Consider the following 25,461-nt stretch of genomic DNA (forward strand, 5'->3'; position numbering starts at 1 on the left):
GCCCCCCATAACCATCTGCAAAGTCACCTCATCTTCTTTCAAAGTCCTCCTTACAACTCTCCTTTGCTGTGATGCCTACAAAAAACTTGACAACAGTTAAGCTGTGGTCTCAGTACGCAAGCTGCCTATCCTAGTGACCAATGGTGTCTCATTGTTTCCTTGTACTCTCCCCTTTTTCCTTGTCTTGTACTTAAATTGTAAGCTCTTTGGAGTAGGGACCGTCTTTTTGTTCTATTTGTACAGCGCCTAACACAGTGGGGTACTGGTCCAAGACGAGGGCTCCTAGGTGCTACGGTAATAGCAAACAGTCACTTATACAATGCGTCTAGAATGCTGTGCAAACGTTAATCTTATGAGGCACAGTGGAAAAAGAAATTTTTTTTAAAAATACCTTTATGTAAATTGTTTTGATAAATTGATTGTACAGGGTGCTTTGTAAAACAAATTATTTCTACAAATGGACATCTGTGAACACTATATAAAAATATAATTTTTGTAAACATACCGAAATTGTCATGTTGATAATTTGCACCCAGTTTCTCATATCAGATACTCATTGGTATTTTGTGAACGATTAGCTCAACTTTTTTTGTACCCAACAACAGGCTCATTCAGAATTTACAGCAACTTGTCTATATGAGCGTGGTGGTTTTAAAATATTGGAGTACGTTCTGTTGTAATGGCTTATTAAAAATTGCTGCTTTTATTTTCATGGATTCTTAGGCCAGAAGGGACCACTGTGATCATCCGTTCTGATCTTTTATATAACACAAGTCACAGAACCTCCCAGAAATAATTTCTAGAGCAGATCTTTTAGAGAAATCTTGACTTAAACATTTAAAAATATTATGTACAACAGTAAGAATCCCCCACTTATGCATCATCAGCATAGTTTGAACCCCAAACCTTCATCATTGTAGCACAGCCTGCTATCGCTTGAGCTAAAAGGACATAACTCTTAGGTACAGAGCTTCCAATTTAATCAGGGCTTTAGTCACAAAAAAGCCATAACACCTAGGTTTATAGCTGATAAGATTAATATCTGCATAACATCATTGCTGCCATCAAAAAATTGACATACCAGTAAAATGTAGACTACTCACTAACCGTTTTTGTGCTAATACTCACCCTGTGAGCGGTGATTGACACCTGTGTAAAGTAGTGAAGGAAAATGACACTAGCCCACTATCCAGGCCTTGCTGTGTATTCAGTCTTAAACTGTCACTAGCCTCTTGCTCTGGTAGTACGTTTTTGGGATCATTCTAAGTCCAATATCTCATAAACTGTCAGGGATAGGAATGCATACCTTGCAAAGGCTGGGGATATCAAATCTGTTTTCCAATGCTACATAACGCAACACAGATCATGAGAGAGAGGATCTTGAAATTGCATTATTCTGATTACTATCTTGCATCCCTCCTTCAGATCAGAGATGGCTGTTCCAGCTGCTATCTTGAGGAAACGCAACTTGAGCATTGATCTCTTACTCTAGTCATTCTGGAAATACTGGGTGCTAACATTGACAGATTTGAAGGGAGAGGAGCAAGATGATGATCAGAGTCATATGGCTTTTAAGTTTAGCTCTTCTGATGATGTGCAAGGGTCTGGATAGGTGCTTTTTATAGCCAATAAACTCTTCCAAGAACAGGTGTGGGGCCACTGATTAGAGAAATCGTTTTAATATTAATACCTAGGTGGAAATTAAATGACTTGTGGTGACTATGTATTTTGATTTTAAATGTTACACAGGGAAGCCTTGCAATACGGACATTGGTAGAATAGCAATATAGCTTTGCGTGTAACTAAAATGTTCAGTGCTGTCAGGGCTTTGAAATGTAGCGAATAAAAATATTCAAATACCGCTTTTTTATAAAGCAGAAATTGTTTATTTTGTAAGTGCTCTCCACGCTTCACTCTGAATAAAGATGTGTATTCCCAGGCTTGATCAAAATCTTAAAATAAATAAATAAATAAATAAATAAATAAATAAATAAATAAATAAATAAATAAATATATATATATATATATATATATATATATATATATATATATATATATATTTTATAATTGACTAATCAAATTAGGTTGAAAATGGAAAAAAACGAAGGAGCAACACTAAAAAGAGAAAACCAGAGCTTGATGGAATTGTGTGATAATTTTGAGAAAACAAAGCAGAAAATTTCGCATGATCTTCAAGTAAAAGAATCACAAGTTAATTATCAAGCGGGACAACTAACTTCAAGCAAGAAACAAATTGAAAGACTAGAACAGGAACTTAAAAGGTGAGACCAAACTGTTCTGCTTTAACTGAAGTGTGGCTGTTATCCCATTTAAGTATTATTTTGCTTAGACATGTAAATGACTGTCAAATTACTGTCTTTGTCCACTTTATCTTACTTTAACTGTACTCCATATTTAAATAGAAGTTTGAGTTTGTGGCCAAAATTTTCAAACCTGGGTGCCTAAAACAAGGTTCCTGAGTCCCACGTTGTTATACTTATAAGAAGCACAAGAGATCTTTATAGGGAAGAAGGCAGCACGCCGCATTTATTGAGAATACAACAGTTAGCATATGCTTTTCAATCTCTCTCACCAGGGCCGGCTCTGGCTTTCTGGCCACCCCAAGCAAAAAAAACCCCAAACAAATACCTGCGGCGCGGCCGGAGCCAGGGTGCAGGGGGACTCCTGCTAGTGGGGGCAAGGGGAGGGAGCGGGGGGGAGAGAGAGAGAAGGGGGGCGGCCAGGGCTTCAGCGGGGCGCTGCCACGCGGCCCCTCCCGCCATGCCCCCTGCGGGCTGCCCTGCCGGGCTTGCTGCAGGGTGCTCCCGTCCTCTGCGCCGCCGCCCCCTACAGGGCGGCCGGAGCAGAACAAACAAACAAACAAAAAAAGCGGCCGTGCCGCCCTAGGATTGGGCCGAATGCCGCCTCCTACAAGCTGCCGCCCCAAGCACCAGCTTGCTCGACTGGTGCCTGGAGCCAGCCCTGTCTCTCACACACACACATACCATGCACACAGTCCTGCCAGTTGATGTTTATAGTTATCAGTCCAGAGTCTGGATCAATCTAGTGGCCAGCCAGATTGGTCGCAGAGGGGAGCAGGGCTCTGTCGGTCGCGATCCAATGCTCCGGGAGTGTGGCAAGACGAACCCCCAAAGTCTTATGGCCAAGCACCTTATAGTCCTTTTTCTTTGTTGAAGTCTATGGATTTTGCTGTGTCAGTTTGTGACCGGGTTACTTCTTAATTGGTGTATCTTTTCATGTAAACATTCCAATACACCTCCAAGAGGGTCATCCTGTCCTGGTTCCGATTTAATCAGTTGTCCTTAGGGGTGCCAGCCTTCACCTCAGGGTTGTCAATTTGCCCTTCCTCAATCATGGATACATGTTGATGGTTCTTTGGCATCAACAAATCTCGATAAGTGTCTTCGCTCCTCCTTTCTTGACCATCTGCTTAACAATGGCCTTCCCACCTTATCTTTTCCTAATGCGTACATTCCTTACTCACACAAACAGATTGGGAATACAAACAGTAGTATTTTATATTGAGCAAAAAGGCATTGCAAATTAAACCTTGCTAAGGTTTACAATCAATAACCAAGACAATTTACATTGAGACCCAGGCCTTCAATGGTCCTCTAATCTACTTAACATAGACACAATACAGAATCCTGTCTCTAAGGCCTGGTCCACACTACCCCCCCACTTCGGACTAAGGTACGCAAATTCAGCTACGTTAATAACGTAGCTGAATTCGAAGTACCTTAGTCCGAACTTACCGCGGGTCCAGACGCTGCAGGCAGGCTCCCCCGTCGATGCCGCGTACTCCTCTCGCTGAGCTGGAGTACCGGCGTCGACGGCGAGCACTTCCGGGATCGATCCGGGATTGATTGCCTGCCGTCGGACCCGGAGGTAAGTGTAGACGTACCCTTACTAACTAAATCTTAAAACAAAGAGCTAAAGAGGGCCCAATCTGTAATGCATATGGGAAAACAGAATCTCATAGTCCCAGAGGATCATTTCTTTCTGCTATTCAAAAAGGGTGGCTAGCAGGATGAAATCAAATCACACATTAATTCTTATAGTGCTATATAAAATCCTGCTCCTACAACGTTTAAGCTTCTAAATAAAGTTTTTTGATTATCTGATGTGATGCACACCTGAAACTCCCACTAAGCCCAGTGGAATTCATAGATACTCAGCTCATTTGAATATTTGGCCCTTTCTTTGTTGGGCAAAAAAGTTGTGTTTCAAACCTGTTAGCTTAACAGGATTGAAAAAAATATATACTTTTTGCCTGTCAAGATAAGGCCTTTTATGTAAGGCCCTTGCTTACACTGAAATTTTGCCAAGACAACTTTCCTTTTTTTTTTTTTTTTTTTTTTTATAGCACAGCTTGATGTGTGTCCACATTTAATTTTCTACTCCAACAAAGCCTTCTGTTTTTTACGGCATTAATTATTTCTCTTTCCAGAGTGACAAGTCCGCTGCCAGTATAGTTGTCATGGATGCACATGTACCTGTACCAGTATAAGCAGTCCCTAGCTGCAATCCCACAATGCAACTTTCCCTTCCAGAGTTACTGTCTGGTAGCACTCTTGAAGTCCACTGTCCAGGATGCAGCGACCTGGAAGTTGTCCATACCTCACTTTTATATGCCAGCGTGTTTCTTCACAGTGACATGTGTTCCTGTTCCCTGCTACATTTTCACTGAATGTAGGTTCCTAGCACTGTCTCATGCTGCTGTCTATTCCAAGAGAGGGGTGCTCAGTTTCCTTGCACTGTGGGGGAAGGAGCATGTGCAGGCACAGCCACAGCACTCCTGATGGAACAAGAATATTTACAGCAATTTGCTGAAGACTGTGGCAAACTCAGCCTCTTCAGAGAGGGGTTTCACTGCCACACAAAGGAAAAGCAGCTGAGGCAGTGGTACCAGAAGGTGAAGAAAAGAGAAATTTTGGAGCCACCTGCATGACCTCTCTCATAGTGAGCTGGGTGCTATATTCTGGAAGGATCTTACCTCCTCCCTTTAACTCTGTAGATACTCTGTGTGTTCTGGTGAGGAGAAAGAAATCCCTCCCTGGAGCAATGGATGAGCAAGAGGTATCTGGACCTGACCAGGAAGGGGACAACAAGGAGGGATACAGCAAGGCGGGTGACAGCCAGGGGCTATTTCATACCTAGCCATGACATGCACCAATATGTTTCCTCCTTGGGTGAAGGGAGATTATGGTAGGTGAGAATGATTATCGCATTAAATAAACTACTGAAAACGATTTTTACTGGGAAGGTTCTAACTGCATCAATAGCAGAGGCCGAGAACGGAAGCAAGTAAACACACATCAGTTGGCACTCCATCAGTTGGTGTCTTGCGGTACTTTGAGGTACAGACAGAGCAGCCTGTTAATTTTTACACACAAAGCTTTCTGGTTTGTGGGCACAATTTCACAGAACTTTTTTTCAGTGAGTAGTATGTAAGACTTGCCCAAACATTATGTTGAAGATACGCTTTGGCCAGCCCACCGTGATATGGCACATCCCCGTGCCACTTTGCCAGGACCTCTGAGGGGGATCATTGCAGAAAACAGCATGACTGCATACTTCCATGGGCAGACTAAGGCCTCTTAAACAGCTCTTTCTTTGTCTCTTTGGGATCATCAAGGAGCATGACTTCCTGAAATAAGTGCAGTTGTCTTTATGAAATACTATCCTTTTTCTATATCAGAATGAACCCCATCCCCTCCCCAAGGCATTGGGTTAAGAAATCCTGATCTACTCTTCATGTAAGGTCTAGCACTCATTATGCCTTAATAATTTGGAGGCAATCCACATAGTTATGCTGTACAGGGTGGGAAAATCTGAGTAGCTGCAACAGTTATGTCAGGGAAGGCTGCCTCCCTTCCTCTCCACCTAACAGTTCTGTGTTTATCACTAACCTTGATAGTGGGGCTCTCCTCAAGATTCTCCCTAACACCTCCACAGCTGTCTGGTCACTGTCAGAGCCAAGAGGAAGCGCACAGAGAAGGACATGCTCTGTGAGGTTATGCAGGTCTAAAAGTGAAATGCAAGGGCAATGAGGCAGGGGTGTGAACAGCTGCTGAAGGGGTAGAGGGAGGACAAAAATCAAAAATAAATGCTGCTGCTGCTGACCCAGCTGCTCAAATGAATTGTTGATCAATTATTGATTAAGAATCTCACTGCATTAGTTCACCCACTCCAAAGCATGGATAAATATGGGGTGTTGGCAGGGATATAGACACCTCATCCCCTTGTGTCAGTTCCTGGTGTATTCTACTCCCATGGACAACATGTCTGGGAACAAAGAACTTTGATTACACGTACAGTCATCTGTGATGCACTGACATCCAGTCTGCATGTTGTATTTGTACCTAGTCAAGTTATATAGCTAGTAAAGTCAATTATAAGTTATCTTTCTTTTTTTTTTTTTGTATGTCTAGCATGCCGTGGTGGTAATAACGTACATACTTGAAAGTTGGTGCAACTTTATTGTGACTTTTTGGTATTGCAGTGCTAGAAAGTAATATAACCAGAAAGGCTTCCATACCTCTTAAAAAGAAAGAAAGAAAGAAAAAAAAAAGTCAATGCATGTATATTACAGAAGTGCTAGCCTTTATTGAGTCTAGAAATACACCACCTGTACTATGCTGATGGTCATAGAAACTACTGTCAATTAGTCCGGTCATTTTCCATACTTCAATAACAAATTCCTTAAAAGTAATGTATATCACAAAAAACACACCTGTTCTATTAATAGTTTCATAGAAACAGGATTAGGCCATTTTCTACTGTCGAAGTAAGCTTTTAAGGCTTCCGTTACCTGAACTGTGTTAGCAATGCAACTGTTAGCTAGCCTATTTTAGATCCAGCCCGTCCACCTCACTCATCCACCCTGGCAATAGGGTCTTTCAGATAGTGCTGCATGCTGTGCATTGCATAAGAACTGAGAATGTTTTACTTGTTGATATGGAGCTTTGGCATGAGACCCCTCCACCTATCCTGTTGTCTTCCAACTCTGCCCACTTCACATTCCTTCTTCAGCTGCACAGGTGAGAGTCAAATCTTTCCTTGCTTCTGTCTAGCTTGCTAGTTGATGGTTTCTTAAGCCAGAGAATTAAGGGTAGGCAGTTTCCATAAACTATGATCAGCACAGAAATGTCATTAATTCCAGTTGGATGGAGCGGGGAGTCTGCTTTCAATATGTCAAAAAGCACAGTGTTTCTAAAGCCATGGTTGTCCTGAATTTCTCTGAACCAGCCAGTGTTTGTCAGTAACGTGTCCCTTCTGACCTACCAAGGCCTGCATAAATTTTGAAGGTACCTTTTTTTAATATGCTCAGAAGCTGGGAAGGGGGAGCACAGAATGGGGATGCTTTTTTGTCTTGCATACCTCAATGATGAGTGTCCTTACCATTGATCTTTTTTTGTAACACCAAATTGATTACCCCACTAATTGATAGCAAACTGGTGTTGTAAGATTCCATAGGGCAATCACCACTTGTTTCCCCTCTGTAAGGGCAGCTCTCGCCTTGCTGTTTCTGTGCTGGGGGAGTGGGGTGAGCTGAGCATGCAACTCTAGAAATGAACTTCTGCGTCTAAAAGTTCTAGAACCACTGATTGTCCCACCACTCATTAGACAGGCTCAAAACTCCCACTCCACCAAATGTGGTTGTTCCATGAATAGCCTCTGCATTTATTTTCCAGTTAGACTCAGTTGAGTCTTTGAATGCTGAGTCTTTGGGAATATAACACTAGAATGCCTATCCAGAGTGCAGCATGTTTTTGCCAATACAATTGAATGCTATGTAGACATCATGCCAGCAGAAGTGGTAGAGTGTAAAATACACTTTACCAAAATAGTTTTGACAGTGTCACCATGACAACAGAATTTTTACCACTGCAACTTTCTAGTGCAACTTTTTAGAGAGACAGGCTTGAAAGTCTTCACCTAACACTCTATATTATATTAATGAGAGTGATAAAGTTAAAGAGTTTGGAGGTTATATGACCCTTAGGGGGATTGTTGTACATATAGCAGTAGCTTCATAAAATGGACTCTTAATAAAACAATTGAATTATGAACATTTGGGGAATCTGCCTATGTACAGTTTACAAATTGTTTGATATTGGAGACCCTGTGTCAGACTGCAAACTCCATTTTGAATGTGGGTCTTTTAGCCTCTGTCTTTTCACCTCCATCTTGGACTAAAATTCCAAGTGGTGGGGGCATGGAGCTATCAGTGATAGGCTGTTAAATTTTGATGATCATTTAAATGGAGCACCCTGGGACAAAGCAAGGGCTACCATCCAGGCTAAACTAGTTTTTCAAAATCTGAATTCTAGGAGTGATGGTAACTAAGCAACAGAATCTGTGGTAAGGTACTTTCATTAGCTGATGAGGCTGATTGGGAGTCACCTGACAAAGAAGGGGGAGATAATAACAGAGGGTTTCTAACGAACCCTGGGGAGGGGGGCAAGGAGAGAAAAGACTACAGATACTCCATGATTCAGGGGAGAAACCATGTGCAGGAGGGCAGAGAGAGAGAGGAAGAATCCTGAACTAGAGGACTCTGACCTAAGTCCAAAGAATGCTCTAAGAGTGGTGAGGAAATTGAGGCAGGGAATTGTGTATAGGGTTTTATTATTTTTTTGTCCAGATCTGTATACTTATTGTGCTTGCCAACAGAGAGTGGTTTTTGGGAACCCTTGCAAAGTCTGTGTGTCTGTGTTCAACTACTACATATCATTGAAGAGGTGAACTGTGTACCCAGAGTGCCCACAATGTTGAAGCTTTGGGAAAAGGGTGTGTTTAAGTCTGCGGGGTCAGTGCTGGCCTGGGTGCTTAAGACAGCTAGGTCGTGTGGTCCTATTTCTGGGAAGTGGAACTAGGAGCCTGTGCCCTGGAAGTGTACCAGAGAAGCCAAGGGAAAAGGCAGTTGCTGCAGCCTATTCAGGCCAAGGGTAGCTTAAGAGCACAAATCAAGCATATTGGGACCCAAACACAGCAGTCTTGTGAATGTCCAGCAGAGGGAGCTTTCTCAGAGCTGTGACTGGATAATCCTTGTAATTGCTGTTCATCCATGTGTCCTTTTTGTGTATAATTCCTTTCGTTTTCAGTCTTCTGAAATATTAAACCTTGAGTGTATATATAAAATATAAACAAATTGTCTCTGTCATATAAGAACAAATTTAAACAACAACCCAATATCACTAGAAGTGAAAGTACAGATTCCAATATTTAGTTGAAGGTGTCGTATTGTCATCAGGAATCCTATTTTTAGTGATATATCTTTATTATGCCTAATTTTATATTTCTTGAGGAACCAAAATTGCCATTCAATGTGCATTTGGGGCTCTTAAAAATGTATGATTGGGCCCTATTTGTTTCTGTAACTAATTAATTGCACTTCTAATTCTCTTTTAAACAGGTACAAATCTGAACTTGAAAGAAGTTAGCAAACATTGATTACAGGAGACTTATCATTCAGGAGTACACCACAGAAGAATTTTGCTGCTCCTTTAACACCAAATCAAAATCACAATGGTAACCCCCACCCCCCGTGTCTAGTATGCAATTGAATAAAATGTAAATTCCTTTGAAAGTACATGTCACTCCAGAAAGCATAAAAGAAAACAAAAGGTGAACGAAGAAAACAGCTGACCATGTGTTTGGCTTATAATCTGCTAATGTCTATAATTTTCCAGTATTTGAAAATTAATTCCCATGAGTGAATATGTAGGAATTTAAGTGAGCATGCTTTATGAGTCCGAGAATATGCTTTGTCTTGATTCAGGGGAGGTACAAATGCAGATACTAATATGGACAGAACATATGTACATCCTAACTAATTATGTTCTATAACAAAATATTCAGGTGAAGTTTTCATTAAAAACAATTGAAATTCAGTTTCGCTGGCTGGCGAATCGGGGGCTTGAGGGATTTAGTAGTAAGTGCTCAGAGTTCAAAATGCTTACCAGTGACAATGTACCATCGCAAAATTTGCTTGAGTTTAGGGTTGTGAAATTCAGAATCTACAATACAAAACAAAACACACAAATTTCATGGACACTAAAACAAGGTACTGCCATTTGACTTGCATTTGGCTACCTGACTAACTGGAGTTGGAGATCAGTCCTTGTTCTCATTTGAAAGCTGAGATTTCAGATGCTTTCGGAAGATGCAAAGCATTCTGGCTATGGTGTTCCTTGAGAAAGTGGCTGCTACAGTTATGAAGGAAGTGGAGAGAAGCAAGATAGGAATCTGAGTGATGTGACTTTAGGCTGAGTTTTCAAATGTGTGATGAGTCTCATTAGCAAGAAGTTAGGTGTCCAACTCCCACTGACTTTTCTTTTTAAGCTCCTTTGAATCTCAATGCCTGATTTTTCAGTCATGCTACAAACGAATGTTAATGCCAGGGGAACGGTGGGAAAACATTCTTCATTCAGGCCATATTACAATATACATTTGTACCCCTGGTATTGGTCCCTCAGTCTAGTGGTTGCATTTTCATTGTGGCACTGAGTTCCAGATCTCAGTTTTCAGTCCCAGAACTATTCAGTTTTATTGGTTTTAGAACTCCCTTTGAGTCATTGTCTTAATATATCACTAGAGATTAATGAGGGCTGTTGCTTTTATCACCCTTGTCTAATATTAGACATAAGAAATGGAATAGGAAAGATATTATGTATAAAATGAACCAGATTATTAGCAAATATTCCTTGTCAATTTGTAGATTCTAAGTTTGAAGAACTCCAAGAAAAATACAATAAAGAAGTTGAAGAAAGAAAAAAACTGGAGGCAGAGCTGAGAAATATCCAGATTAAAGTATGGGTATAGAGTATCTCAGCATTATAATCTCATTTAATGTGTGAAATGGAGAAAGGTGCAGTTCTTCAAAATTAGCCATATGATTTTTCAGGGAAACTGGTAAAATTAAATTTGCTCACTGTTCATGCCATTGAGATTAAAGTATAGATTTAAGAAGAGTAAGCAGTGGGTATGGTTAATTTCCTGGCAGCATTTCTGAAAAGTTAGTACTAATTAGAATACACAAAAAGGACTTTTTAAACATATTGTTGTCATGTAAATAATCACACAGTATTGGGGCCCTTAGTGCTTTAGTCAAAAACCCCATTCAAATGTTAGATGTATTGGAAAACCAAGTTCTGTAAGTACCAATAGCAGCTTTTTTGTATTTTTAGAACATAAGACTGGCCCTACTGGATCAGACCAATGGTCCATCTAGCCCATTATCCTGGCTTCCGGATGGTGCCAGATGCTTCAGAGGGAATTAACAGAACAGGGCAATTTATTGAGTGATCCATCCCCTGTCATCCAGTCCCGGCTTCTGGCAGTCAGAGGTTTAGGGACAGAAAAATATCGGATATTAGAGCCAAAACATGTTTTTTGAGTCCAGGTATTTTGTAAAAGTAAGTGCAAATAAATGAGTCTCTCTCTTGTGTGTGGAATGATTTGCATGTAGAATTCTTGCTAATGGGATCACCACACATTTGGAGATGAATAGAGCCCATAGTCTAAAATGTAGCTACATTTGTCCACAGAACACAAATGAGGATCAGAACTAATTTACAGTAAGTCTAGAATGAAGTACAAAAATGAATATTATGCATGTCAACAGCTAGCTTTACAAAACTGATCTGATCGTGAGGAATGTGCAGGGAAGGTACCTCAATGTTAATTGATAGGATGCCTCTCTTAAAAAACAAAACAAAAAACTTGCTCTACTAAATATAAGGAACCACAAGTCAAACTTCTTGTCCTTGAGATGCTGGCCAGCTTAGATATATTTGAATTGCAGATAGTACTCTCCCAACGCTCTTCAGCTGCCTGTGATGTTAATCGGCAAAGTATTCCAGTCAGTTGACTGCTGGGGGTATAAAAGCAGACTCGTGTGAATCATATAGTACTTTGTGTTGATGGATGATCTGTGTCGCTGACTCTGTTATCAAAAATTGTAACTGACAGCTTGACCAATTGCCCTATCTTATTTCCACCATACAGTAGTGAATTAATTCTCTTATGAATTGTCAGCTGTGTAAAGGTAGATATGCTTTCCCCCCCTCTTTTAAAATGGAAAAGAAATCATTCTCATCCTCAAAGTACTAAGAGTCACAGAGAGATTGCTCGGCATCAGGCTTCTTCATCGGTGTTCTCGTGGCAACAAGAAAAGACACCAGGCTGTCCTTTATCCAGCAGTCAAGAAACCCCTTTAAAGAGAAGTTTTACTTTTCCCATTCTCCATGGGAACAAGAGGCAACTCCTAGCCACCGTGGCTTAAGATCAAAGAAGACAGATTTCAACAACAGTTTCTTTGACAATTGTAATAATTCTTCTGTCATCGAGCAATTAAAAACACAGAACCAAGGTATCTTGCAAGTGTAGTTATGACTTTAAATCTATTTTGTAAATAAGAACATCTTATTTTTTTAAAGATAATTAAAACCCTCTGTGTTTAAGGACTTCACTGAAGACTGTTTTATATATAAAATAGGGGTAAAATACCTACTCAACTTGTAAGATGTTTTGAGATCTCTGGGTAAAAAACACTATGTACATGTTTATTAATTATTTTATTGATTTATAAAGTTTTTCCAGTATGAAAAAATTAACTGAGCTAAGAAACTGACTTGTTTTATTGTGGTTTTGAATTTAATTCTTTGGAAGATCCTGTAGAGTAATCTGTTCTATCAAGAAGTCATTTTTCATGGAGATCCTTGCCTGGTTAAACTAAAACCATAGTAGAATGAGCATGTGGAGCTTCTTCAAATGAGAAGTCTTTCCCCCCACCATCCCCCCTACGGCTACACTAGAGAGCTTAAGCTTAAGCTCTCTAGTGTAGCCACTCTAAGCCGATGGGATAGAGATCTTCCACTGGCTTAATTACTCCGGGCCCCGCAAGCGGTGGTAGCTATGTCTCCTGCCGACACAGTGCTGTCCACACTGACGCTTAATTCTGTGTAAGTTATGTCGCTCAGGTGAGTGACTAATTCACACGACTGAGCAACACAACTTATGTCGACTTAAGCTGTAGTGTAGCCATAGTGTCAGTGCAGCTGTGCAGAATATCCCCTTGGAAGTCTTTGTAAACATTTAATGAACACTATAGGATGAACCTTATCTTCAGCAGATAAGGTGACCGGTGACTTAAGGCCATTTCATGTCTTCTGCTCTGCCACCTGTCTTTGGTCTTCAGATTTTCTGTCAGTAAATTTTGTTACATTGTTGGAAGTGTTTGGGACAGTGTCTGTATCCTCCATTTTTTTTTCCAGTGAATGGATGGGTCTCCTTTCTTAGATTTCTACTTTAATCCAATTAAGCCAAAATCGTTGGCAAATGGTCTTCGGAAAAGATAATTTTTTAAATGGTAATGCTGTTCTGCAGGATAGTTGTCTCAATTCAAACACTCACCCTTTGCTTACCGTTAGTTTAAATGGGAAGAGTTTTCATTCAAGGCTTAGTTTATATGCATGGTCACATCGTAAAGTTAATTGCAAACCTAAGATGAAGTTTCAGCTTTGGAAGCCTGAAGGTTGTTGGTTTTTGTTTGGTTGGGGGGGGTGGGGGGTTGGGCGGGGGAGGAGGAAGGGGATGGGGCAGGGTGAAGGGTCAATGACTGAAAAAAGGAAAATTCTCAACTGCTATTGGCTGCCATCTGTTTGTTTGCAGATAGAGTACCAGTGGAATAGGTCTTCATAAAAGAATGATCAGATCATTTATTTCACATGCTAATAATCTGAAATTGATGATTACTGTTCTTCATGTGCAAAATTCCATTGAAGTCTGTGGAAAAGAAACTATAGATTCTGAGCCTCCCCAAACACACACACGTGTATCATGACAAAAGCAGTTTTGATTTTTAGATACGCAGTGTTTTAGTGATGTGAAAAAAAATCCCTATATTATATTTACTAAAGCCCCTTCCAAAAAGGGAGACATGCATTGAATAAGTTAAATGAACACTATTTGGTTAAATTTGGCCCAAAACACAGGTTTGTAATAGTTTTTCTTAAGAAGCAGCTTTTTCAAAACTTAAGACCAAATAGAAATATTTCAATAACGTTTTAGAAAATTCCAGTGGAGGTAGTTCTTATAAACAAAGAGCAGTGATTCTCAAACTTTTGTACTGGTGCCCCCCCCGTATAAATTAAAAACACTTTTTAATATATTTAACACCATTATAAATGCTGGAGGCAAAGCAGGGTTTGCGGTGGAGGCTGACAGCTTGTGACCCCCCACATAATAGCCTCAAGACCCCCTGAGGGGTCCCGACCCCCAGTTTGAGAACCCCTGACAAAGAGCCTCTGCAAAATTTGTGGCCTAAACGCTGCGATGTTGTGCCAATGCATAAGAATCAGAAAATGAAGCTAGTAAAAAACAAAGTGAAACTGATCTACAGTCACTATCCAAGCTCAAAAAATAAACCTAAATTGTGCCAACTAGACTTTTAAAGGCCTTTCAATTTTCCTAATTTGATAATAGATGTTTAAAATTTTTTATATTGCTACATATTTAACCTGATAAGCAGTTATTAAGTAGTTATTTTTTTATTTGCATCTTATCAAGTGCATAGAATATGTCTAATTAGAATGTGTAGGCTGCTTTAAAGTACTAATACAGTAAATACCTTTTTAAGTAGAAGGCATCATATTAATCCTTTTTCTTTTAAATTAAGAATTAAGCTTTAGAGTTCAAGAACTGGAACATCTGCTACAAGATCAAGAAAAAGAAAAGAAATTCCATATGAATAAACTTCAAGAAATTCAACTCCAGCTGGAGAAAACAAAATTGGAATGCACAGAAAAAAGATTCTGTTTTGCACAAAATTAGAGATGAATTGAATAGAATGACAGCACAACATGATCAAGGTACTGCCCAGGTACTGTACCATGTTGCACCAGGCCTCTTCTGGCTGCTTTTATAATTATTGTTAGCAGTAGTGTGTGTCAAACATTCAGTCATATTTACAAGATTCAAGATACTTGAATAATGTTTCTTAGAACATCCTGAGGATAATGAATTGAAAGTATGCATTATGTTGGACAACCTTAAGTTCTTAATTAGCTTGCCATTTTCTGCAAGGGTCCAAGCACTTCTTAGCAGGTACTTAGCATCGTGCAGACTCATGCCTTTGGGCATGATTCACTGAAGATCTGGAACATCTTCTCCAGTAGGGCCCTACCAAATTCACAGCCATGAAAAACGCATCACGGACCATGAAATCTGGTCATTTGTGTACTTTTACCCTATTCTATACAGATTCATGGGGGAGACCAGTGTTTCTCAAATTGAGGGTCCTTACGTCTGTGCTACCTTCAGAGCTGGGCAGCCACAAAGCAGTGCCTGTTGGCCAGGCACCCAGTTCTGAAGGCAGTGCCCCACCTGCAACAGCGCAGAAGTAAGGGTGACAATACCATACCATGCCATCCTTACTACTGTGCTGCTGCTGACAGTAGCTCTGCTTTCAGAGCTGGGCTCCCAGCGAGCAGCTACCACTCTCCGGCCTCCCAGCTTGAAGGCGGCGCCGCCACCAGCAGCAGCACAGTGATAAGGGTAGCAGCACCGCAAACGCCCCCTCCCACAATAATATTGTGACCCCCCCCACACACACACACACACACAACAGCTTTTTGGATCAGGACCCCTACAATTGCAACACCATGACATTTCAGATTTAAATAGCTGAAATCATGAAATTTATGGTTTTAAAAATCCTATGACGGTAAAATTGACCAAAATGGACCGTAGTCCCTACCAATAATATTACATAGAGCAAGAATGACACCTGGTGGCCAATTGTGACCTTAAAGGGACACTGTCATATAGTTTAACATTTTCAGCCTAAACTACCATAAATTCAGAGGAAAGTTACTTGGATTCTAAACTATCGCAGGCTAAATACTTGGGTAAACTCGAGTTAAGAATGAGAGTGCCTTACAATAAATTTGTAGTAATTAAAACTAACAAGTATTAACTTTGAATTTCCTGTATTTTTAAGTTAAACGTAAATCGCAACCCAACATTTAAAAAGTTGGAAATGTATCATTAAGGCTCTCAAACAACCTCAACTCTGCCTCATCAGTGACTCTAGCCTCTAATCTTTCTTCCTGGAAAATGTGTTGTTTTCAAGTCCTTCACATAAGTGTTTGCAAGATTAGGTCTCCATACTGAACTGGTGTTTTGATCAAGGGCTTTTTGTACTGGCTCTAGGACAATTTGTAAAAGCCAGTGTATTATCGGTTTAGTGAACAGACCACTGCTATCCCTTTGTAACTTTTTCCCCTTCGAGTGGTTATCCATATGCACAGTTTGCTGACGGTGTGCAATGTACCCCACTCACCCATGTTCAGAGTCTCATGCACCTTGAGCGGCCTCATGTCCTCACCAAGGGCATAAAAGGGTGGAGCAGGCCAGCCGCCACTCAGTTCTTCTCATGCCTCCTGGCTTCGAGAAGAACATGGGCAGTGAGCAGTGCTAACAAAATAAGTGGCTCTTTTCAAATTTGTGCATAGTATAGATAGGGCTGGTTAGTTGTTGCCCATTGGCATTTTGGTTTTTTAACCAGAATAGCTATTTCTTTCTGGTGCCAGGATGGCTTCTTCTAAGTCCCCTGGATTTACATACTGCCCATCAAACAAGGGCACTATACCCTTTAATGTTTGGCATTTAAAATATTTATTTTGTCTGGGGGAATATCCCTGGAAAATGTGCTATTTGCAAGTCCTTCACTTGCAGGACCTGCAAATCTAGAGAAGCCCTGCTCCAGATGTACTTCATGGGTAAAGCAATGAGACTAGCTTCAGGCCCTGGGTCATATCATCATAGAATATCAGGGTTGGAAGAGACCTCAGGTGGTCATCTAGTCCAACTCCCTGCTCAAAGCCCAACTTATGCTATCTTATGTCCGGACAAAGCGTCTTTAGGACACATCCTGTGTTCCTACTGACAGTTGTCACAGACTTACATCTGAACTAGCAGATTCATCTGCCTATATTTTTCTCTGAACCACCCGCTTCTAAGGCTGCTGCTATGCTCTCTATGTTGAATGTCAGACGTGCTTTGGCATGTTAATTTGCAAAGGCTGAAATCTTTTAGATCTTCATCCAGTTAGGTGCATATATGACTGTGTGAGGGCCTGTTTAATAAGTGGTTAATATGGATTCTCCTGCTTCATTCAGCATTTATTCTACCAGAGCTTAGGCATCATGGCTGATATATTTCTGTTGTGGAAATATGTAAAGCAGCTAGGCTGTTTGGGAGGCACAGTCTTCCCTACCCGGCCCTCCATACAGTTTTGCACCCCGATGTGGCCCTCGGGCCAAAAAATTTGCCCACCCCTGCTTTAGGGGCAGAGGGACTTGCCTACTTTCAAATGTTAGGCTGTCTTTTATTTTGATCTTAACTCTGAATTACCTTGGTTTCTAATGCTTGATTTTGTTTGTTTTTAATAACTGCAGCATTATTATGAATGTAAAAAAACACTTACATGTACTGTCAACTTTACTCACAGATTTTAATGATTTGTTTGGTTTGGTTTCTGCCTGGGGATTTTCTTCATTATTTTTTTAAGACATTTTGAAATCTTTTCCATGCAAAGAAAGAAAGCTGGCAGAGAGCCCCCGGTGTTATGCAGAGAACAACGGGGGAGCTAAGTAACAGGAAGCATTGTAGTGCTTAGAAGTACGATAGGGGTTAACCAGTCTGTATTCCTCAGGTTCTGTTGTTACCAGGAGCACTGCAGGTTCTGGTGGAGCTTCTGAACTTTGCAGGCACTCTGAGTTGACATTAGTGGAGAAACTCTGAGGGGCTACAGGAATTCCTGAGAACATGGGGAAGTTCAGCTGAATGTTTTGGCCTCTGCCAATTGCTGCAGCTCCACAATTTTCCTGTGCATTTGGTAGAACATTGTAGCTCATGCAAGTCATGGATTCCATGATTCTTCATATTTATCTTTAGCTTAACTCTTTTCCCATCCCCTTTGTGCCCCTCCATACACACTTAGATTAAAGAAGTTATGTTGCCATGGGGAAAGGGACCACCACATGTGTCTTCTGTAGATGTGATGGTTGTCACCTACCCTTTGCTGTCAAGGTTTTTATATATGCATGCAGATTCTGCTGCCTACTTAAGAATGTTAGAAAATTCTGCTGCTTCCTACATCCTATATACAGGATGCTGAAGATTATACCATCATATGAATGGGGGTTAAGAATTTCCCTATGGAGAGGTACGGTAATGGCTGTTCTTTGCTACCTCTGTGAGGACCCCATTGAGAGAAGGTCTTGGCTGGGAGTAGGTTGAGGCCGGGGACATTGAGCCAATCCAGTGTTATTACCATGTTTGTATACAGATGTTCAAGTAATTTAACAATGAGAACTTTTGACCTGTGAATAGGCCCTCTCCACTTCAGTGACTGATAGCAAATTGCAGAGGAAAGATTGATTGGTTGCTACTTCTGATGTCACAATGATGCTACTTATGAATCACCTGAGTTACTGAGCAAATTGCAGAGGAAAGATTGATTGGTTGCTACTTCGGATGTCACAATGATGCTACTTATAAATCACCTGAGTTACTGGCATAACTCTGTCACCATAACCTCTAGGTGTGACTGTTAAGAGCTTTTCTTATTACAGTCTAGCTTCTTTAAATGAGTTGGAAATCTGACTGAATTACAAATTATATTATTAAATATGGAATATATGAAGAGTCTGGGGTGGGTTGCCACCGGAATATTCAAAACCCAGAAAAAGGTGAGAGAACAAGTGGTGAATTTTATTAATATTGTGATTTTTTTTTAAATTGTTTTCTTTGGCAAAGTAAGAAACTATTTTATGCAGAAACTTAATGTCATCTAAAGTGTAACTCTGCTAAACTTGGAAAGTAGATAAATTTATTATACTGTGAAACAGGGATTTTTAGTTCCACTTTAAATGCCAATGTCAACCTGTTGGGTGAGAACCAAATCCACTTCAATTTAGGCTGAAACAATTTATTTTAGCCTTTATTATATATGTTTTCAGAAAATGCTACTATCACCTATGAATTACATAAACATTCAAAAAAAGATAAGGCAAGAAAAGGAAATGCTCAAGTTATCTTTCTTGGGGACAGGGTGACTCTTTTCAAATCTCTGCTATGCTTGGCTATTTTTCCTCTGTATCTTCTCCACTATTATGTCAATCATCTATTTTTTTAATCCTCTGTTCTGTAACTTTGCGCAGACTCAGTATAGCAAGCTACCTCATCTGTGTCTTTATCCGTATATATTCCACTCTAACCCCCTAATTAAAAGATTCTCCTGCATAAATCACAATAACTAACCCAAATTAATACATTTTTTGCTTATCCTGCTAAAACTTACTTATATCTGTGTAGTTCCCAATGCATCTATTCCTTGCTGTCACGCTCACTGGCTCCATGCAGTTGTACTTACATTACAGCAATTTTTGTTCTTTTTACTCATCTGTTTTTGTGGTCTTGAGTTTTTACTTGTTAGCTGGTCGAATGGACGGGTGGAGGATGAGGGATTGTACCTGACTTACTGAAAGCTAACAGCTCTCTTCTCTACCCTGCTATCTGCTTGGTCAAGAACTTTATATATGAAACACACAAACCAGTTTTCTGATTTACAGACTGTTTCAGCAAAATCTGATGATCTAAAGCAGCAGAAATACATACAAAAAGCAAAAATTCCTTCCTATTTTCTTATAGTATTATATATAATAATTTCTCTAACATTACTTAGTACATATTTGACTAACACAATTCATTACACAGTTCTCCAACAAAGCTATGTATGTGCTTGCTCATGGTGGCTCCATAATGTACAGTAGAACTTCAGAGTTACGAACACCAGAGTTACAAACTGATCAGTCAACCACACAAATCTCATTTGGAACCAGAAGAACACAATTAGGCAGCAGCAGAGACACCCCCTTTCCCTTCCCCCCCCCCCCACAAGGCAAATACAGTACTGTACTGTGTTAAACTACTAAGAAATAAAGCAAAAGCAGCATTTTTTCTTCTGCATAGTTCCTCACTTCAATAAAGCATAAATTAAAATGAAATATATCTCCACATATGCCAGTAGCATTTTTCACATCCTTTTAAAATTATATTCAAGTAAATTGTTCATCTTTTGCTTTAAAAGCATCCAACCATGAAGATGATTTAAATCTTATCAGCAGTTCACTTTTTTATTACCTTTAAAAATAGTTACTTGTCTTAAAGAAAAGATTTCAGAAAATAAAAATGTGTTCTGTAGAGAGAAAAACAGTTATTCTGCTAGGACAGCTTTCTGGTAAATTGGTTGTAAGTCTCCCTAACATGCTGTGAATACAATGAAACTGTAAGAGGCAAAGGAGCGACGGTAGTATTGTGTTCTGAGAAAATGTATAGTAGTGTGCTTTGGGCAACTTTCAGACTTTTATCAGCAGATTGTTTTCACAATAGAAATTACACTGGGAATTTATTAAATGGGGTTTCAGTGTACTCTAGTTCTTTATAAACCACCAAAATTACAAGCAATATATTATTTTAATAAAATGACAGATAAACTGAAACACTTCTAATAGGAGAATTTCCTCTAAAAAGGACATTCTTAGCATATTGATTTTCAGTTTAAAATTCCAGTCTAACCTACTTTAAACAATGAAAATTGTTCTGTTCTTGCTGTTCAAAATAGTTCACTAATTTTTTTCAGTTGAATCAATGTGCTGATTCACTGTAAATTGAAAGTTGCATTGAATTTATCTCCTGTGCCTAAACACTTCTAGTTTTTGCTGCTCATTTATTGAAACTTAGCACACACTTGTACTATAGCCAAGTGTAATCTGTTATCAGTTTGGGATGGGATACCTGTGTGGGTGTTCACTAGGTCATGGAAGACTGTAAGCAGTTTGGGGGCAGAGACCATGACTTCCTTGTATGTATGTGTTTTTTTTTTTTTTTTTTTAACAGTGCCTACTAAAGTGGGGTTTCAATCCTGATTGCGGGGGCGGGATTGCTATTGTAGTACAAATAATAAATATTCCCCTTGCATCACTGTGATTTATGATTAAACTTTTTATAGACTGAAATGATGGAGGAAAACATGAAAAGATTACTGAAATGGCAAAGCGAAGTTGAAATTAATCGTCGCTCCTTAGAAGAGAAAAGAAAAGAACGGGAAAAGGTAAGACAAGACCCATTTTTTCACAAGTTTAAAGTTGCCTCCAGACTGCTGTTACCAGAGTGAACAAGTTGTTCATTGAGTATTTGTCCATGTAGATCCCACTCTAGGTGCATATGTGCCTCAGGCACGCAAGATTGGATTCTTCTTCTTTGAGTGCTTGCTCATGTCGATTCCATATTTGGTGTGTGCGCACCCCCTAGGGCCGGCTTTGGCAACCTCTGGAGCCCTGTGCTTATGTGCTGGTACATTGGGCCCTGCTGGCCCCATGCCCTCTCAGTTCCTTCTTTCCACCAGTGACGGTTGTTGGAACGTTTCTTGTTTTCACAAGTCCGATAGTGGTTTCTCTAACTTTGGACTCTGAGTTTTTCTTGTATATCGTTACTGTAGTGTTAGTAGTTAGTATTTAGGAGCGGAGTCCCATTAGGGACATAGCCCCAAGGACGGGGTATGCCCCGGTCCCTGGGGTTTAAGCCATGGGCTGGGTGCAGCAAACCTATGTCTATTAGTGACCTGAACACGAGCTGCCTTAAGTGCCTCAGAGAGGCGCATATTAAAGAGAAGTGTAGGATCTGCAAAAACTTCAGACCTCGCACTCTTAAAGACAGGGATATCTGATTAAAAGCCATGTTGATGGAGGCTGCCCTGTGCCCTGCGTTGGAACCATGCCGCTCCGACTCTGCATCGAGCACCTCGGCATCATCAGCACTGGTCTTATGGGCCAGAGCCCTCAGCAGGCCCGCCATCGGGTCCCTGGCCATCCACCCAATGGCCACCCCAGTGTTGTATTGGACCCTTTGGGGGTTCCCTCCCATGCCGTGCTCATATTCTCTCCAGGCACCCTTGGTAGTTTCTGAGGGCCAGGCCTTGGCTATGCCGAGGATGAACCAGCTGCAACACTCATGGCTGCCTCGTTCCCTGACGAGGCGGTGGCTGGACCTGCCAGCCTTTTGCTACCCGACGATTTCCGTGCCCACCAGGAGCTGCTTGAAAGAGTGGCCTCCAACTTGGGGCTGGAGATTGTGGTGCTCAAGTGTAGTTGGCTACAGCAACTACACTTCCCCAAGTGAGGGACCTTCCTGGGACCAAAGTATTGTATTCCTGGACCTAATGATCTCCCCCCTGTCCCTGTTAGAGCCTTTATCACCTCTCTATCAAGACAGGATTTTTGGTGGCTGTTATCTCCGCTCAAAGGATAAGCTAGATTTAGGCGTTAATGGCAGGACCTCTTTTACTATATTTCACAAAGACAAGATGACTGTTCTTTGATCTTGCCCTAGGTTCTTATTCAGAGTGGTCTCAGGCTTTTGTTTGCATCAGTGCATACACCCTCAGTGTTCCCCCCCAAACCTCATTTGACTCCTGGAGAGGCAAAACTTCATATGAGTGGTGTCTTTAGGGCACTTTTCTACCACCTCCATAGAACAAAGCCTTTCCATAACTGGCCTAGAACTTTTTTTGTAATATTTGGGATAGGTCTAGAGGGCTCATTATTTCAACCCAGAGACTTTTGAAATGGATATTTGACTGCATAAAGATCTTCTGTGAACTAAATAAATTAGATCCACCTTCTCATATTAAAGCAAACTATACTAGGCCCCAAGTGACATGGGCATGCTTGAGGAAGGTTCCTATGTCAGAAATTTGCTAGGGAGCCAGTTGGAGCTCATTGCATACTTTTATTCAGCACTACTCACTAGTTGCAATTACTAGATCTGATGCCCAGTTTGTTAGGGCAGTCCTGCAGTCTTTATGTAAATTAGACTCTTCACATCCCCCTCCATAGGGAGATAACTGCTAGTCACCTAAAGTGAGATCCATGTTAACAGATACTGGGAGACAAAACTCCAATTACTTATCTTACAGTAATTCTGGTTCTTCTGGCTGTTCTGCCCACATGGACCCCATGACCAGTCCTCTTCCTCTACTATTGTGAAATCCATTAGTTTTGGGATTCTGTATTGGCAAAGAAGCTGAGAAGTGGCTGGGCCTGCTTTGCCCGCAGGTGTTATGTGTGTGTGAGGGGGGTGCGTGTGTGTGTGCGTGCATATTAAGATACCTGCTGATGCTACACTGTGCACTGTCAACCCAAAAGAACTCAATCTCATGCACATGGGGCACATGCACACCTAGAGCAGGATCCATGTAGCCAAAACATCTCAAAAGAAACCAGTTAGTGTAAGGAAAATAACTTTTTTGTAACATGATATTCTGATTTTGCTACTAAGGGGCAAATTTTAGTAGCTCGTATTCAAATTGAGGGTAAGTTAGTGGGAAAATATTTTCAGTATCTCCACTCTGACCTTCCCGCTTTCATTTTTTTCTCCTTTGTCACACTCTCCCTTGCTACTTTTATTTGGATTTTTTCTTTTCTTTTAGTTTGGCAGTTGGATGGATCTGCATTTGTTACTGAAACAATTTATTGGCCTACCACGAATTAAATTGACTAAAGCCATGTTCCCTACCTGTTGATAATAGTAGTCTGGTGGTTATAACTTGGTAAGAGGAAGTGAATCCGTATTTCTTCAAGGTAGGCTGGGCAGGCAGGCTACCAATTTGTTCCCCCCCAAATTATTGTTAGATGATAAAAAAAATCAGAAAAAAAGTGTGAACATTTTGCTAGTAATTGGCTCACTTATTCCTGAGTGTGACCCTCCCCACCTGCGTTCTTCTGCTCCTGGCAGGCCAGCCCAGGGTAGGAGTGGGCCTTTGGAAAGGGTATGAGGGCAGAGAGGCTGGGGGTAAGTGGGGGAGACATAAAGATTTGGGGAAATGGATCACTGGGATCCAAAAGGGTTGGGGACTTCATAGGATGGGTCTCTGGCTGGCAATGAGAGTGGGAACAGGCTGTGGGGGTACTTGAGGACATGGGATGGAGCAGGTGTCTTGCTGGAGGATAGGAGGGTGCTTAGGAGAAAGCAGAGGGGAAGCACTAGCACTTCACTACCTTCTCCATCTGACAAACCTGCTGTGATTTGTTAGAGGGGAGTCCTGCAACTGCTGCCAAGAGAAGTTTGGCAGAGAGGTTTGTTGCCAGGAGATGCCACTAGTGCTTTCCCTTCCCTATCTTCCTCCACTTTCTGCTCCCCCACTTAGCTCTCTCTTTTCCTTACCAACCTCAACACCCTCTACGAAAAGTCCTGTGCCCCTCATAGCCCTATTCCCCCACATAAATCCTCTCTCAAATTCATGTAGAGCCCCAACCATAAGGACCGTGGGGCTGGGAAGAAGCCTCAAAAACTAATTATACCTGGATGGATATCTACTTTGCATCTCCTAAAGATTGCAGGAGTTGGGCTAGATTCCTAAGGATCTTAGGAGGTGTGCATTAGTGAAGTTCTGCTCCCCCAGAACTGAGGCGGGAGGAGTGAATGCCCCTCTACCAAGCTTCTGTTGCTACTCAGTCTTATGGTAAGTCAAAATGAAAAAAACTAAGGCAGTTTCCTCACAAAAAACATTTTTACAGCAGTAAGTTAAACATGTAATCATAGCAAAGAAGGGAATTTTTTCCCCCAAAGGATCATGATTATTGGGGATTAGTCTGGTTGCTTAGTTGTAATGCTCAATGTTGTTATGGAGATCTACTTTTGAATTGATATATAAGCTTCATTCCATTATTTGCTAGTATTTTTTTGATCCACCTGTATTGGTGTAACAGATTCAGTAGGCTACTCTGATTGGCCAAACTGAGTCATGGCCATTAGTGGCCATAACAGAATTTATGCTTTACTTAAAAATGGTTTTTAAACTCTTTTTGCTTCTGTAAGAGAGGGCTTTAGTGTAATTAGTAACTATTTACAGAGACTATTTACAGTCCCTCCCCCATGTTTTCCAGTGTTAATAGTTATAGTAACTTGACTAGAAACATGTAACAGGAGTGTGTTTCTCTCCCCTCCTCCCTCCCCCTCCCCCATCTTCTACATTTCTAGGAAGTATTACGTCAGCTCCGTGCCTTAGAGACAGTGGCTCAGCAGGCCAAGGAGATCATACTGAACCAGGACTTGCAGCAAGCCAAGCATGAGTACCGTGGTCTACGGGCAGAATTTGACAACGTAGGATTTTTAATATCTGAACTATTCAAATGGAAGTGGTGATGCTGAGTTTTTCTTTTATGTAAAAATTTAACTGTCCTCTTTTTTGTGTTTAAAGCTCTAGACATGACTAATATTTAAGTGCAACTAAATACATCCCAGGTCAGAGCAAGCTGCGATATGTTCCTGTCACAGGGTGAGCTGGTCCATTAAAAGACTGGGGCA

The 25,461-nt window shown here is 40.8% G+C and overlaps 1 long non-coding RNA gene across 2 annotated transcripts in view; it reads left to right on the forward strand.

Moving 5' to 3' along the window:
- The window catches only part of LOC135875509 (uncharacterized), an 85,256-nt gene extending 60,035 nt beyond the window's left edge, over positions 1-25,221 (forward strand). Inside the window, exons 1-3 of one of the 2 annotated variants that reach the window (XR_010561279.1) lie at positions 14,818-14,911; positions 21,107-21,208; positions 25,135-25,221. This is a non-coding gene — a long non-coding RNA (uncharacterized LOC135875509). Of the gene's footprint in view, positions 1-14,817; positions 14,912-21,106; positions 21,209-25,134 lie in introns of those variants that run through there. The other variant, XR_010561280.1, reaches the window with a different exon arrangement.
- Positions 25,222-25,461: the final 240 nt, after the last annotated feature.

The sequence above is a fragment of the Emys orbicularis genome, chromosome 3 (assembly GCF_028017835.1).
Source record: "Emys orbicularis isolate rEmyOrb1 chromosome 3, rEmyOrb1.hap1, whole genome shotgun sequence".
NCBI lineage: Eukaryota > Metazoa > Chordata > Testudines > Emydidae > Emys > Emys orbicularis.